Source organism: Ambystoma mexicanum, chromosome 14 (genome assembly GCF_040938575.1).
Source record: "Ambystoma mexicanum isolate Mex_15411 chromosome 14, UKY_AmexF1_1, whole genome shotgun sequence".
NCBI classification, from domain to species: domain Eukaryota; kingdom Metazoa; phylum Chordata; class Amphibia; order Caudata; family Ambystomatidae; genus Ambystoma; species Ambystoma mexicanum.
Window position 1 is genome coordinate 526,495,354 of NC_090940.1, and position 14,361 is coordinate 526,509,714.

The window sequence follows — 14,361 nt, forward strand, 5'->3', positions numbered from 1 at the left end:
GTATGCATGGGGCGGGGGAGCGGTAGCATATGGGGTTGTTGGTGCTCAAGGGGTCCCTACCATAGTTAGTTTATATGTTGGATTTGTGTACCAATCTCAGGGACATGCTGCCAAGGAATATAATCCCCTTTGCTCAGCTAACACCCCACCCTATCCTTCTCCCTTTCCATTTTTCTGTATCTGTACCCCGCTCTATCCCCTTGGTCCTCTGTGTCCTCAAACCTTCGTCAGAGGTTTCTCTTCTGTAACTGTTTCCCCTTGTACTACAAATGTGGACATGTGTTCCAAGACACTCTTATTGTGGGAGCCCTGCTCTGGCCACGGGCAGGGCATCACCCCTCCTGTCACTTGTGGGTGAGAGGAAGAAGAGAACTTGTGCTTTATACCTCATAGGAGATCTACCTGCTCGAACAACTCAGTTACAAAATGCAGCCTATTGTCAGACCACAGGACTTCACACAAACCCCATCTTGGAAATACTTGTTTTTTTATTTTTTTGTTTAAAAAAACACTTTAGTTAAATAGGTTCATGTTTACAACTACATAAAAGGGTGGACTGTAATATTAACATAGAGAGTTGAGTCCTTGCAATACACACCACTTCCTAGCATTTAAAGAACAAGTAAAGGCTCTCCTGTACCCCATCAGCCTCCCAAACAATAAACAAACGCTTTCCCCTGCAACACCAGGGCCACCACAGAGATTTAGTATACATTTCTGAACATTGCACCCCTAGCGTGATTCTCTCTCTTCAGACATCAGCCTCAGTCAAAGAAAGCATACCTTGCACAGGGTCCCAGATGTCTGAGGGTCGGAAACCCGAAGGCATTGTCCTAGAATACTCGTGCTTCACATCGCAGCACCAAGCTAGGTCTGTTAACCATTTAGACAGTGTTGGAGCTGTGGGACTCAACCAAAGCATTAATATACAATGCTTTGCCAACAAAATACAAATAGACAGCAGGTTCTTCCTGCTCTTTGAAATCCACCCAAACATGTAGCATGGAATATTTAACGGGACCCTGCAATTGATCATACTCTCCGTTAATTCTGCTAACTGGCTCCAAAAAGTGACTAAATGCCGACAGTTTCATAGAACATGTATGAAATCAGCATTTTTGCTTTTGCATCTAGGATATTTTCCATCACAGTTACTGTCAATCTTTGTCTGGACCGCTGGTGCGAGTTATGCCCGATGAAGGATTTTAAACTGGATCATCTTGAAGGGAGAGTTAATTGCCACTTTCGTAGTATGTGAACACATATATTTCCACCTTGCGTCCCCCAATTCTTCACCTACATCAGTTTCCCATTTTGATCTGCTAGTCATTTCTTCCCTGGTGACAGTATTTAAGGCCATGCCATAGATTGTAGCTACCATTTGTTTGAGTTCGCAGAGTTTGCTAAAAATGTCAACAGTGGGATTGTGCAGGGCTCTTCCGGGAATGATGGCGACCACACCCTGAATGCTTCTTCAAGTCTGTGAAGTTGAAACGCTAACCGAAATGAATCCTCAAGCTTAACCTTAACTTGCTCTCAAGAAACAAATGATCCCCCAGGGTAAAAGTCAGCCAAAATGTGTACTCCATACCAGGTCCATTCTCCTCTTATGCTATTATCACACATTGGGGCAGGGTCTGAATGTAAGAAAAGTACACCTGTAGCCTACTACATAACCTTTCCCATGCATGCACTGAGCACAACGCTGGATCAAAGGGCCATCTATTGTTCATCTTAAACAAGGCTAGGGTGTTTTGTAGAGAGTACGGAAACACCAAACCTCCTTTCCAGCTTAACATGCAGCAATTGTTCGGCATCCAGTAGGAGACAAAAGACACTTGCGCCGCCAGATAATACAACTCAAAATCCAGCAAGCTGACTCCACCTTTTTCCCAAGGACTGATAAGATACCCCCACCTTATTCTAGGCGATTTAGGCTCCACACCAGCTTGACCATTAATTACTTTAATTCTGCAAGAAAATTGGGTACCCAGCCCTATTGGTTTATTAAGAAATAGATACAGCAGTTTTGGTAGGATAATCATCTTAATGATCGCTACTTTCCCCAAGAAGGGATATCGGGAGCGATGTCCATCGGTCAACTCAGCTTCTAAGCTCCTTCATATAAACCCCATAGTTATCCTTAAAGAGTTGCATCCTGTACCTGCTAATTTGTATTCCCAAGTATTTTGCAGACACTTGCTCCCATCTGAACCTTTCCGCCCCAACAGGGCGCCTCGGATTCTCATTTAACGGAAAAAGGATTGATTTGGACCAGTTCACTCTTAGCCCTGATATGTCCCCAAATGCTTCAATTTCCTGCGAAAGGGGGTTCAGGTTATTGCTGGGGTTTCTAATATGCAAGAAGATATTATCTGCATAAAGCGAGATCAGTTCACGGGTGTCCCCCAACGCCAACCTCTGTTGCACATATGGTTGCCTCAGTCTCTCAGCCAGCAGCTCCATTGCTTTAGCAGATAACTGATGACAGGAGGGCACCCGTGTTGCGTCCCCGGTCGCAGATCAAAAGCCTCTGAAGGTCTCTCAAATAACCCAATTCACACTGTCACCGCTGAGTACAGTATCTTAGCACAGGACATAAAAGAAGGTGGGACCCGATCTTTTCAAGCACTGCAAAAAAGTAATCCCATGCAATAAATCAAAAGGTTTTTACATATCCAAGAGGGCCCTATTGCCTGGACTGAAGGATCCACCTGTGCCAGCCCCCAGAGAGCCTTATTAAATTAAGGGCCGTGCTTCTCCCCAGGATGAATCCAGCCTGGTCTACATGTTTTATTGAAGGGAGGAATGGCAGCAATCTTTCCGCTAAGATTTTGGAAAAAATGTTAGTAGCTACATTAATGAGAGAAATCACTCTATGCGATGCGCAGTCAAGGAGGTCCTTGTCTGGTTTCAGTATCAGAGTGATTATCCCTTCCCACACTGTATGGGGGCAAGAGTCGCACCTCTAAGCCTTCACCCCACACTTCTAGTAGATATTTTGCAAACCCAGGCCCAAATTCCTTAAATGATCCGGAGGTGAGCCCATCCGATCCCGGTGCCTTAGCCGACAGAATAGCTCAAATTACTTTTATGATGATCTCAACCGTAACTTCAGCACTCAGATCCTCTACTGCCTGTTCACTGAGCGGCTTCAGGCTAGCGTTTCCCACAAAGTTTTGTAAATTATCAGGATGCCCTCTAGCTCTTGTTGCATACAAGTTCTTATAGAAATCATGGAATTTCGCCAGTATGTCCATCACGAGAGATCCGTCTGAACGACGTATAGCGGATATGTCAGTCTGACCTCTGGCACTACTCAGCATTCCCGGGAAGTACCTGCCAAGTCTGCCTTCTTCCCCATGCTTACATGCGAGCTGTGGCGTGGCCAAGACCCATACCTCTCTTTCTGCCTCCGCATTAAATTTACTCAGAGCATCCCAAGTATCTGCTAAGGATTCAGAGGGGCCGGCCTCCCTACTTCCACTTTCCATATTTGCAAGGGTGCCTTCTAACTCATCCAATCTGCCTCGAATCCCTTTCAGTACACTGCACTCGGTTGAAATGCAATGACCCCTCAGAGTACCTTTAAACGCCTCCCACAGGCTACAAGCAGACCTCACAGAGCCCACATTTGTTGTAAAGTATGATGTAATAATTTCTTGTACTTCACTATGATAAAACACATCCAGTAAAGCTTGACCCTTTAAACGCCAGTGTGGTCGGACTATCTTTGGCCAGCCAAACTAAACTGCCATACTAAAGGGGAGTGATCTGACAGCGACGGTGGGAGTATTATACAAGATATACTGCCAAATCAGCTGTGATCTGGCTAAGATATAGTCGATGCGCAAGCTTGTGTCATGCACAGCGAAATAAAAAGAGTAACCCCTCTCATCTGGATGTAAGGCCTGCATACATCAACCAAGACCAACTCATCCATCCACCATTGCATAGCTTTAGTAGGTGAAGAGTCTAGTCACGCACTCGTGAGACATCTATCCAGCTTTGGCTGCAACACTGCATTCAAGTCCCCGCCCACAACTAAGTGCGTATGCTCATACTTCATAGGCCGTAAAGAATCAAGGATCTTCCACGTTTGGTCCGTACACATCCACCAGTGTGATCAGACACCCAACTAGTTCCCCAGGAATTATAACATACCTCCCCTTGAGGTCGCAGTCTTGCTCTAAAAGCTTAAACCCCAAGGCTTTATGAATAATTGACACTCCTCGCGAGTAAGAGGAAAAAGATGTATAATATCTGGTGTTCCCCCATGATCTCGCAAGTCCTGCATTCAAGCTGCCCAGCAAGTGTGTGTCTTGGAGGAACAATATTTTAGCACTATGTCGCTCACCATATGCCACGATTCTGCTCATTTTTGCATAGTTATTGAGGCCCCTGACGTTCTAGCTAAGGAGAGTACAGCAATCAGAGCCTACATTCCTCGGCATTAGTCTTGATGACAAGCCCGCTTTCCTTCACAAATAGCTCACAACAGCATAATCCTCTGGTGCACTCATCGCTCTCAACGCCAAACACATGAACCTTTTTTCATGAACCTTATTAACTTCTCACCTCCCCACCACTCTCCCCCCAAGCATACCATATATTGATCAACCACACCTTAATAGCATAGCCCCTCAAGGCTTGGGCAGTGACTCCACAAAGGCTGCAACCTAAGCTGGGTCAGTGAAGAAAAGGGTCTTATTGTCATGCACAACTCTTAATTTAGAAGGATATATCATTGCATACTGTATTTGTTTATGCATAGTAGTCTTTTTACTGCCAGGAAAGACAAACAAGCTCTTTGCACTGACGATGTGAAGTCTTGATAAAAGGACACTCTCGGCCCCTCATACTGTCTGTCTCCAATTTCCCATGCACTTCGCATAATGGTATCCCTGTCGCAGTAATTTAAAAGTCTCGCAATAACCGGGCATGGGTTTTGCCCTGGTCTTGGCATCTGTCCTGAAATTTTGTGTGCTCTATCCACTATGAACTGGGGAGACAGGTCAGGAACTTGAACCACCACTTTAAAAAAAGATCCCTTAAACTGTTCCATGTTGTATGATGGTATTGATTCTGGGATCCCAGTAACCCGCACAATACGAGGTCTGGATCATACCTCCAAATCCTCATTTGCATCTCTTCTTTCCTTCTCATCCTTCTGTAAACCCCGAATTGCAGCTGTGGCCTTGCCACTTGTATCCTCAAGCATGCTGACCCTATGCTCAGTCTCTCTAAGGCAGCCACTTTCCTTTTCCATTTGCTCCTGCGTTAGGTCCATATTATACTACACACCATCTAATTTAGACAGCAGCAAATCCATTCTTTGTTTCGACCAGCACTAGACTCCGCCCAAGAGGCGGTCTTTGTGTGTACAGCTAAGGCTTTATGTGAGTCAGTGACAGTCTCAGGTTCACTCCCTGCCATTCTGGGCGGGCCATCATGGCCCTATGTAGCTCCAGCACTTCCTTTTGAGTAAATTGCAGGCAACCCTGCTTCTTGCTTCCTTTTGCCATTTGACAGTAGCGCCACACACAGGTTCTCCCTTGGGTCTCGCTGCAGTAACTTGCATCCGCTGATAAACTGTTCACAGTTCTGTTTTCCAATCTTAGCAGTCTCTCACCTCAGCTTGCAGAATGAAGTAGTGTGCCGCCTCAGGGATATCATGCAGTAGGCTGACATGCTTTTACAAGGTCCCAGTCACCCACACGTCCACCAGCTCAGTTCCTCTGCCCGCAAAGCATGTTGGATCTGCCTAAGTAGGGACTTCTTGAGACAATCCAAGTTGTGATCTTCAATCCCCGGTACTTTTGACAATCCAAAACTATGACGGGGAAGGCCCCAATGTACTCAGCCACTAGTCTTAGCACACAGTGTGGGTCAGCAGTGGGCCGGCTATACAGGGCCACAGTAGTCTCAGTACCTGCAGCAAGCTTCCCAGATGCCACTGCAGTCACACAACGGGTCTAAATGCACACCCCGGCACATGGCCCCATCAACTTTCCCTCAGCAGTGCACAGGTACTTATCCATTCCAGCATGTGGCTACACCTTGCCAGTAGCGCTTTTCTTTCCACAATCCTGGAAGCTCTGCATCAGATCCCCACCGGCAGCACAGGAGTCGCCAGTGATCACCAAGACCCCTCTCCAGCAATCTTCTCCTGTGTGTTGCAGCCTGTGGGAAGAATAGTACTGAGACTGCACAGCAGACTAAGGCCCAGCCCCTTCAGGCGACTGGGTGTTGGAAGCATACCTCTACAGGGAGTCGGTGCTCAATCCTCGGATCTGGCAGTGTAATACATCAGATGCCGGTCAAAATACACCTCCCAGCCCGCATCTTGATACAGTGCTGATAAGTGCATTGCCACACTCTCCCCCTCGTCGGGTCCTCATTCCTCAGCTCAGAAGCATCACTGAGCAGTCCTCAGCCCCATCGGTCCACCAGCGCCACACACTTCGTCCCTTGCGAACCCGCTGAGTAGGAGAGGGGACCGGGCGATCAATCGCTCGCCTCCTCGCAGTGCCACAAGCACTCGCATCTGCAATAGAGCTGCAGGGTCATCAGTGCCCCAGGTACCACGCAGCAAGTTAGGGCTTTCACTGCATGGCCAAAGCATGTATGACCCTCCTCAGGTTCAGTAACAGAGCTCAAATATTGGTGGCCATCTTGGTTGCTGACTCTCGAGCACCCCTCATCTTGGAAATACTTTGCACACGAGAAACTTGGTAGCACATGCAGCATATGGGTATGTGTATGAACCTGCCTCAATCCATCTAGAAAAGGGACATACTACTACATAGCCACATAATCTATATGTAGATGCTGAAAAGGACCATTAGGCATGGGGATTTCTCCTCTAACTGTTCTTAATGTATGTACAGCCGTGAATTTCTGAAACACAATGTAATTTACAACAAACTGTGCCACCTGTTCTAATACATTTGGTGTGAACTAGTCTTCTGCGATCGAAGCAGCAAGACTCTTGTGATGTGCGCTGGGAGGTGAAGCTGCTCCAGCGCCACCTTCAATAATGCTAGAGGCATAACTGGCTTTCCAGTACTATCTGGTCCCCATAAAGCCTTAGTGGGGGATAAAGAACATCCTTGTTTTTTCCAAAGACCCAAAGATCCAAAGATCCTCTTCTTCCTGTGGTGCTCAACCTGGTAACTCAATTAATTTTTCAATGGATAACATATTAAACCCTTCCTTGATTATCATGCACCGTCCAATTGTTTCACACTCTCTGTATCAAAATTAGAAATGGTTGGGAAATACGCTGCCTTTTTGGCTTCTATGTCTGGGGATTCATTACCGTGACAAATCAAGTCGACCCTTTTAGTATGGACTAGGCACTTCATGACCGTGATAGCCAATGGAAGCTTTAGTACTTTAATAAGCTTATCCAATAGTGGCACATTGAGCATGGGGGAGCCGTCTGCGCAGAGGAAACACCTCCTTTTCCAACGTGACAATCCTGCATGTACAGTTGACATCACATAGGCGGAGTCAGAGTACACTGTCACTTCCTCATCCTTATATCTCTGGAGTGCGGCTATAAGCGCCACTAAGTCTGTAGCCTGTGTTGAACAATGCGAAGGCAATCTCGCACTTGTCATTACCTCGAATTCAACCTCCTGATTACATTTCACTACTGCTGTCCCAGTATGCCTTTTGCCAGTTGTTTGGTAAATTTTTGAAGAACCATCAATAAAAAGAACCCCCATCCCTCGCAAGAGCATTTTCTCCAACATGAGGAACATCATCATAGAATTCAGTATACGTTGTACCATCATGCATATAATCCTCTTTCCCTACTAATTCTGCTAGAAATGTCACTGTATTCACTGCTCTTCATCTAATAATTTTAATAGTTGGGTTTGAAATGATTACCCCATAGCCTGATGCTGTTTGTGTAGTTAATGTACTTTTAGGTTTCTCTTAAATAGCAAATAAGGAGTGTTCGGCAAATAACGTCATTGGGCACCCCACTGTAATACTTGCAGCCTTTTCAATTGCAAATGCGGCATCAGATGAAGCTTGTTCGCAAGGGTACTGTCCCTGCATTACTGGGTCTAAAATCCCAATGTAATATGTTAGTGGTTTGTGCCAATTTTCTAAAGTTGTTTTCTGTGTCCAAACTGCTGTCATCCCTACACCATTGGAGTGCAATAATAAATAGAACTCTTCATTGTAATCTGGAATTCTTAGCACAGCGGCTGTACAAATCACCTGTTTTAATTCTTCAAATCCCTCAGTCATTTCCTTCGTCCATATTATCTTTTTCTTGTCTACCTGTACTTCCTTAAGTCCCTTTAAAAGTGGTCGAATATATGTGCTGTAATCAAAAACCCAGGCTCTACAATAATTACATAGGCCTAAACACTGTTGCATTTCCCTTTTGATTTTTGTTTGGGGAGCCTTCTGAATTCCCTGTGCTCTTTCAGGTGTCATTTTTCTCCCCTCTTGATAGATCTACTGTCCTATGTATAGGACCTCTTCCTGACAATATTGTAATTTCTCCTGGTACACTTTATTTCCATTCTCTGCTAATATAGCCATGAGCTGAACTGAGTCTCTATTGCATCTTTCTTCTGTCTCACTGCACACAAAAATGTCATCAATGTATTGAATTATTGCACTCTCAAGCTGAACATTACCCAGATCCATTGGAGGACTCTGTTAAAGATCAAGAGGGGCTTGTAGTACCCATGGGGAAAACGAGTATGTTTCAGGTGGATATTTCTATATGAAATTGAAATCAGATCCCGTGAGTCTTCATGTAGGGGAATTGGGAAGAATGCATTTTTAAATCTATTACAGTAAAATACTTGGCTGTTGGTGGGATATTACATAATATTGTAGCTGTGGTCAGAACCAGAGGACACTCTGCTTCAACAATATTAAGAGGGTGGTGGTCCTGAATAAATCTCCATGACCCCCCCTTTCGATTTCTTCACAGGGTACACAGCCGTGTTGCATGGAGGATCTGATGGTACCAATATTCCTTGTTTCATTAAAGTGAAAATTGTTTTAAATTTGCCCTCATCAACTTCTCTAGACTTGGGATGCTGTTTCGCTAATGCCAAGATTGCTCCAGGCTTCAGCTTAATTTTGACTGCTCCTACATCCATCAGTAGACCTACACCATAAGGACTACTAGTCCACAAAATGCTTGGTACCTTTTCTAAATCCTCCTGAAAGGTATGGCGGGTTCTGTCTCACTAATGCCATCCCCCATGGGATGTCTCTGTTCTCTACTTTAATCCAATAGGTAAGGTTTATGAAAAATACCAGTTCTTCATCTGAATATACATCTCTGAATAATTCCTCGTCTGTCAAATCTTTTGATCTGTATCCTTCATCGCAAGCTATTACTGATCTCCATCCTCTTCCTTAGTCATCTGTCCCATGAACAAGCACCCTTTCCTCTCTGACCACTGCTAACTGGTCTGAACAAATAATCATCAGGTATTCTCAATATTTTACCCACTAGTCTGGGGAGCCATGTCAACAGGACAGTTACTCAATATGTCATCAGTAACTGTTGCAAACAGTGCTGGTGCATCTGTCAAGGTCTGCAAGCAGGTGCCTTTCCGCCCGACAGGTCATACCTGGCGGGCGGAAAGGCACCCGCATGCATAACTCGGAGTATGCCAGTCCGGTAACAAAGGTGCCGGTAGGTTACCAGCACCGTTGTTACCGGACCAACATACTCACAATGAGGCCCACTGTTTCTTGGGACTTCAGACTTTGTGATTCGCTTCCCTTGTTTCCTCTCACTGCGGGATTAACTTTCCTTTCTTTCACATAGTTTGTAGTTCAAAGTCTTTCGAATGCACAGGGATTTTGCTTGACCCCCAGTATGACCACGTTGACCTATTTCGGTGGCTCTCCTACGGCCTTCTGGTTTCTGTAGTTTGTCTCAGATGAGGATCCACCATAGTCTTTGGATTTAGCACCCACGTGATGCTGGTTTCCCTCTGCAGCTTTTCTCCATTTTAACACTTGTTACAGTTCTTTCACAGTTCATAGAACTTGGTTCAAACTTGCCACTTTGCGATTCTTAATCAACACAGCCCGGTTCTCATCGGTTCTCCCCACGACTCACCGGCTGCGATGAACCACTTGGCTTTCCTCTTCATTGGAGGCAAGGCCGGTACCACGGTCGCGGGAGCTACCCTCACTCTGCTTATCTGCATAGGCTTGCCCCGTGTACCGTTGACATCTGCTGCAAGACACTTGACACTGGGATGAAAGGGGCAGGGTCACTTCTCTCTTCGCCCCCTCTCGATTCCTGCCGCCTTTCTCATTCTCTTGAACTGCTGCGCCTGATTAGCCGGCTTGTTGTGCTCTACCTTTTATCCATGTGGGTGTTTGTGATTCTGATCAATTGTCTAACTTTGCCTGACCCACATATTGGGACATGTCAGGTAAACAGCTCTGTGTTAGTCCATTGTCCTTTGTGTTGTGCGAAATTGTTTGTGTTGGAAAAGGGTGGGGCAGTGGTTCTCAATGTCCTGCGTGAGAGGATGGGGAAAAGCTGTCAAAGGAAGGGATTCCATGTGTTAATATTCCCGCAGAAAATATCGCCATACAAAAATATCGCCATATTTTTGCAGGGCTATTAAGGCATGGAATCTGCGGGTGACACCCCTGCAACCCCCGTATTATTTTAACAGTAGCGGGGGACACCCCCTCTACCCCTGCTCCCAAAAAACCCTAATAATATCCCCACAAAAAATATTTCCTATGGCCGTTCCCAACGACCATATATACAGCAATATTTTTGGTGGGGATAATATTACCTGATACCAAGGAAGGGTGATACCGCGTCTCACCCGTCGGTGTCCCACTCCCCGAAGACCCCCCATCCAGGTGATCCTCCCTCACTGGTCCACCCCCAGGAACTGGATCCAATAGTGATGGCTGTGTCCTGGCCAACTGGATGACAGATCCCCGGGGACTAGCTAGAAAGACACCTTCAGGGTTCTCACAGCTCCAACATTAACCATAAGTGGATTCATCTCCTAAACAAATGGACCCCTGCCTCCCTCATAGGTAACTCCAGCTCACACACTATAGGACCCATGTGGTAGATAAAAAAAGCGCTCTCCTTTGTGTGCCACCTTCAATGCTTTACTTACGTCCATGGCTCAGCTCAAGTCTCTCTGCGTCAACTCTCCACAATCAACCAGTCTGCTCTCAGTCCGTGCAGTATCATGAGAGACCAGCAAGGATGTCTTCAAGGGGGCCCCTGCCAACCGATTCTTCCACACGTGTGATTAATCGCCGATCTCCACAGGAAGCTCCACGATCTTCTGTATAGCTCTGGGCCTAGGTCGTCTGGATCTTGAACCATCCGCACGACTACCAAATGTGCCACAGCACCTTATATTATTATTATAATAGTTATTTTATAACACGCTTAATACCAACAAGTGGTTTCTAAGTGCGGGATCAGGATTTGAACCTGTGTTGCGCTGCATTGTCTTGCTTTGAAGAATGCAATGCCCCTGAACTATCCTTCCCTTGAATCATTTATGTGCATAATTAAAATATCATACTAAATGACCCCATACTCAAAAAACCCAGAAAGTACTACTTTATTGTCAGTTCAAAATAAAGTAGGGCAATTTGGTGAACCACAGGCAGTAGTCCACACACTTGCACACAATTCTGTAGTATATGTAAGTGTTAATAACTTTATGGGATGTCCCTTATATAATAGGCACGCCTTGAACTGCCTCTAAATACGTTTAATACTGATTATAACAGAATACAGTAGCAGATTGGCCTGTGCAAATTTGCATAGCAGGTTGCTACATGGACCCATATGATTGGTTGGCATTCTCTCAAAACCTTGGACTTTCGGCTCATTAGCAACACGTAAGCCAAATGAAACCCAGGTGCAGAGAACAAAGTCTGATTACTACCCGCTTGCTCGAATTAGTCCATCATCTCTCATCGGTCTGGCCCTTAGCCAACGTTTCTCCTTTGTAGTTGATCTTGCAGCCTGTTCTTTGCTCTGGGATATTTGAGGGAGTGTGGGTGTACCCTTATCTTCATCCAGAGCTTAATGAATGGCCCTTGTTTTCAGCCACGAATTTGTCAATTTTGACCTTATTTACTGCAATTTGATTACTAGGTGCTATTACTCCTCTTGGCCTCTGGAGACTTGATCACTCCATCTCACATATGCTTTCTGCATTTTCTATTATTCAATACTTGGCACTTGTGGATGCTTTCTTCTTAGCTTAATCCAAGAGAAATTTGTGTCATGTGTCATGTTTGGGCATTATGCACGTAGTAGTCAGAAAGCGCATAGCCCTTTAATAAATTTACAGCCAGGTGCCTGGAAATTGGCATGGCAACGCTGGCGTCCTGTATGCACTTCCTTGTCGAGCCTCTAGCGCCGAAAAAAGCGCGGCGTGGCCATGTGACAAGATATTCAAATTCAGCCTGCACTCGCTTACCGGTGCTTCTGAATTTGTCTTCGGTGGTGTTCTGCTATACCTTGTTTCCTCGTTCTGTTTCGAAACCCTGTTTCCTAATCCTATGAACCCTGTCCTTGTTCACTCCCAACCTGCATTTTGTCTCCTTGTGGCTTTGACTCCGGACTGCTTATTGGATTTGCCTTTGGCTACGTTCTACTGCATCGTCGCCCGCACCTTCAACTGACCTCGGATTGCTACTGGACCTGCTTTGCCTTCATTTTTGTATTCTGCCGCCCGCTCCCTGCTTCGACTCCGGACTGCTACTGGATCAGATTGCCTGCCATTCTGCTACCTCATCGCTCGTTTGGTTTTCGACCCGGATTGTTTTGGATTGCCTTTTATGAAGTTTCACACGCAGTATTTGGAAATCTTGGACTAAAGTACACAGACTTGAGACTGCCATTGTGTACTGTTTTCTGAGGTGTCCTCGTGCCGTCAGGGTAGGTTTTTGGAGCGTTCTTGTTACTTCTGGGATTCTTCATTGTATCCATGAACTCTTGGACTACCTCTGTTATCCTTGGATATGATCTTTGTACAGTAAGCCTTCAAGCATTTTTATATCATTGTGTATAGTTAGTAGTTAGGATTTAGACTCCCGTGCTTACCCTTATTGGATTGTCTTGTTTCAGGGAAGAAATCAGTGGACTGCAGCCTGTAAATCATACCACTTCTGGTTACTAAACGGTTCTGTGACATCAGGTCAGTGGGTATCTTGTCTGATTGTAATCACGCCCTGCTACGGATGGCATTGTATTCATCACTTGCTTTCCTTGCAGTCATCAGAACCTCCATCTGCATATCCTGCATCTCCTCCAACAACACCTGAGCCTCCTCTGCAGCACCTGGGTCTCGTACTGCATCCTATCTTTCCGTTAATTGACTGTTCTGGTTGTTGTTTCTTGACTAACTAGACTGGTACATTAGCGAGAAGAACTCACCTACTACACTACGTGTGGAACATACATCTGACCTATTCAGAAGCCTTAAATATGGATGCTAATGAGACGCTGGCCAATGTTCTACAGCTAGTGGCTGAGTTGCGTAACAATATGACTGCTGCTCATTCTGCTACGCAACAACGCATTGATGAGCGCAGGCCTCTAGCTGTTGCTTCAGGGTCAGGTTTGGTTCCCTCACAACAAGACACTGGACTGGTCTACATGACCACCCAGTTTCCCTTGGCTCCGCCAGAGAGGTTAAATGGAGATCCCAAGTCCTTTAATACTTTCTTGAACCGATGTCTACTGCATTTTCTGTGTCGGCCTACTTCCTTTTCGGACTCCACTGCTAAGGCAGACTTTTTGCTGTCACATCTAGGGGGAACAGCAACTGCATGGGCAAACCTGTTATTAGAGGATACCACTCTGGTTACTAAACGGTTCTTTGACATCAGATCAGTGGGTATCTTATCTGATTGTAATCACGCCCTGCTATGGATGGCATTGTATTAATCACTTGCTTTCCTTGCAGTCATCAGAACCTGCGCCTGCATATCCTGCATCTCCTCCAACAATACGTGAGCCTCCTCTGCAGCACCTGGGTCTCGTACTGCATCCCATCTTTCCGTTAATTGACTGTTCTGGTTGTTGTTTCTTGACTAACCAGACTGCTACATTAGCAAGAAGAACTCACCTACTACACTGTGTGTGGAACATACATCTGACATTGTGTCCATGGCTTATCCTCTTGACTCCTTTTATGCTCTGCAATTATTCCTTCATCGACATCCTTGATACCACGCCAAGAGGATCGTCTCCATCCTTCACACAAAGCTATTTTTCCAGCGTCTCCCGTCTCTGCAGCCTTGGTCTGTTTCTGAGGTAGCTTGGTTAGATTCAATACGAGTACAACGTCCATC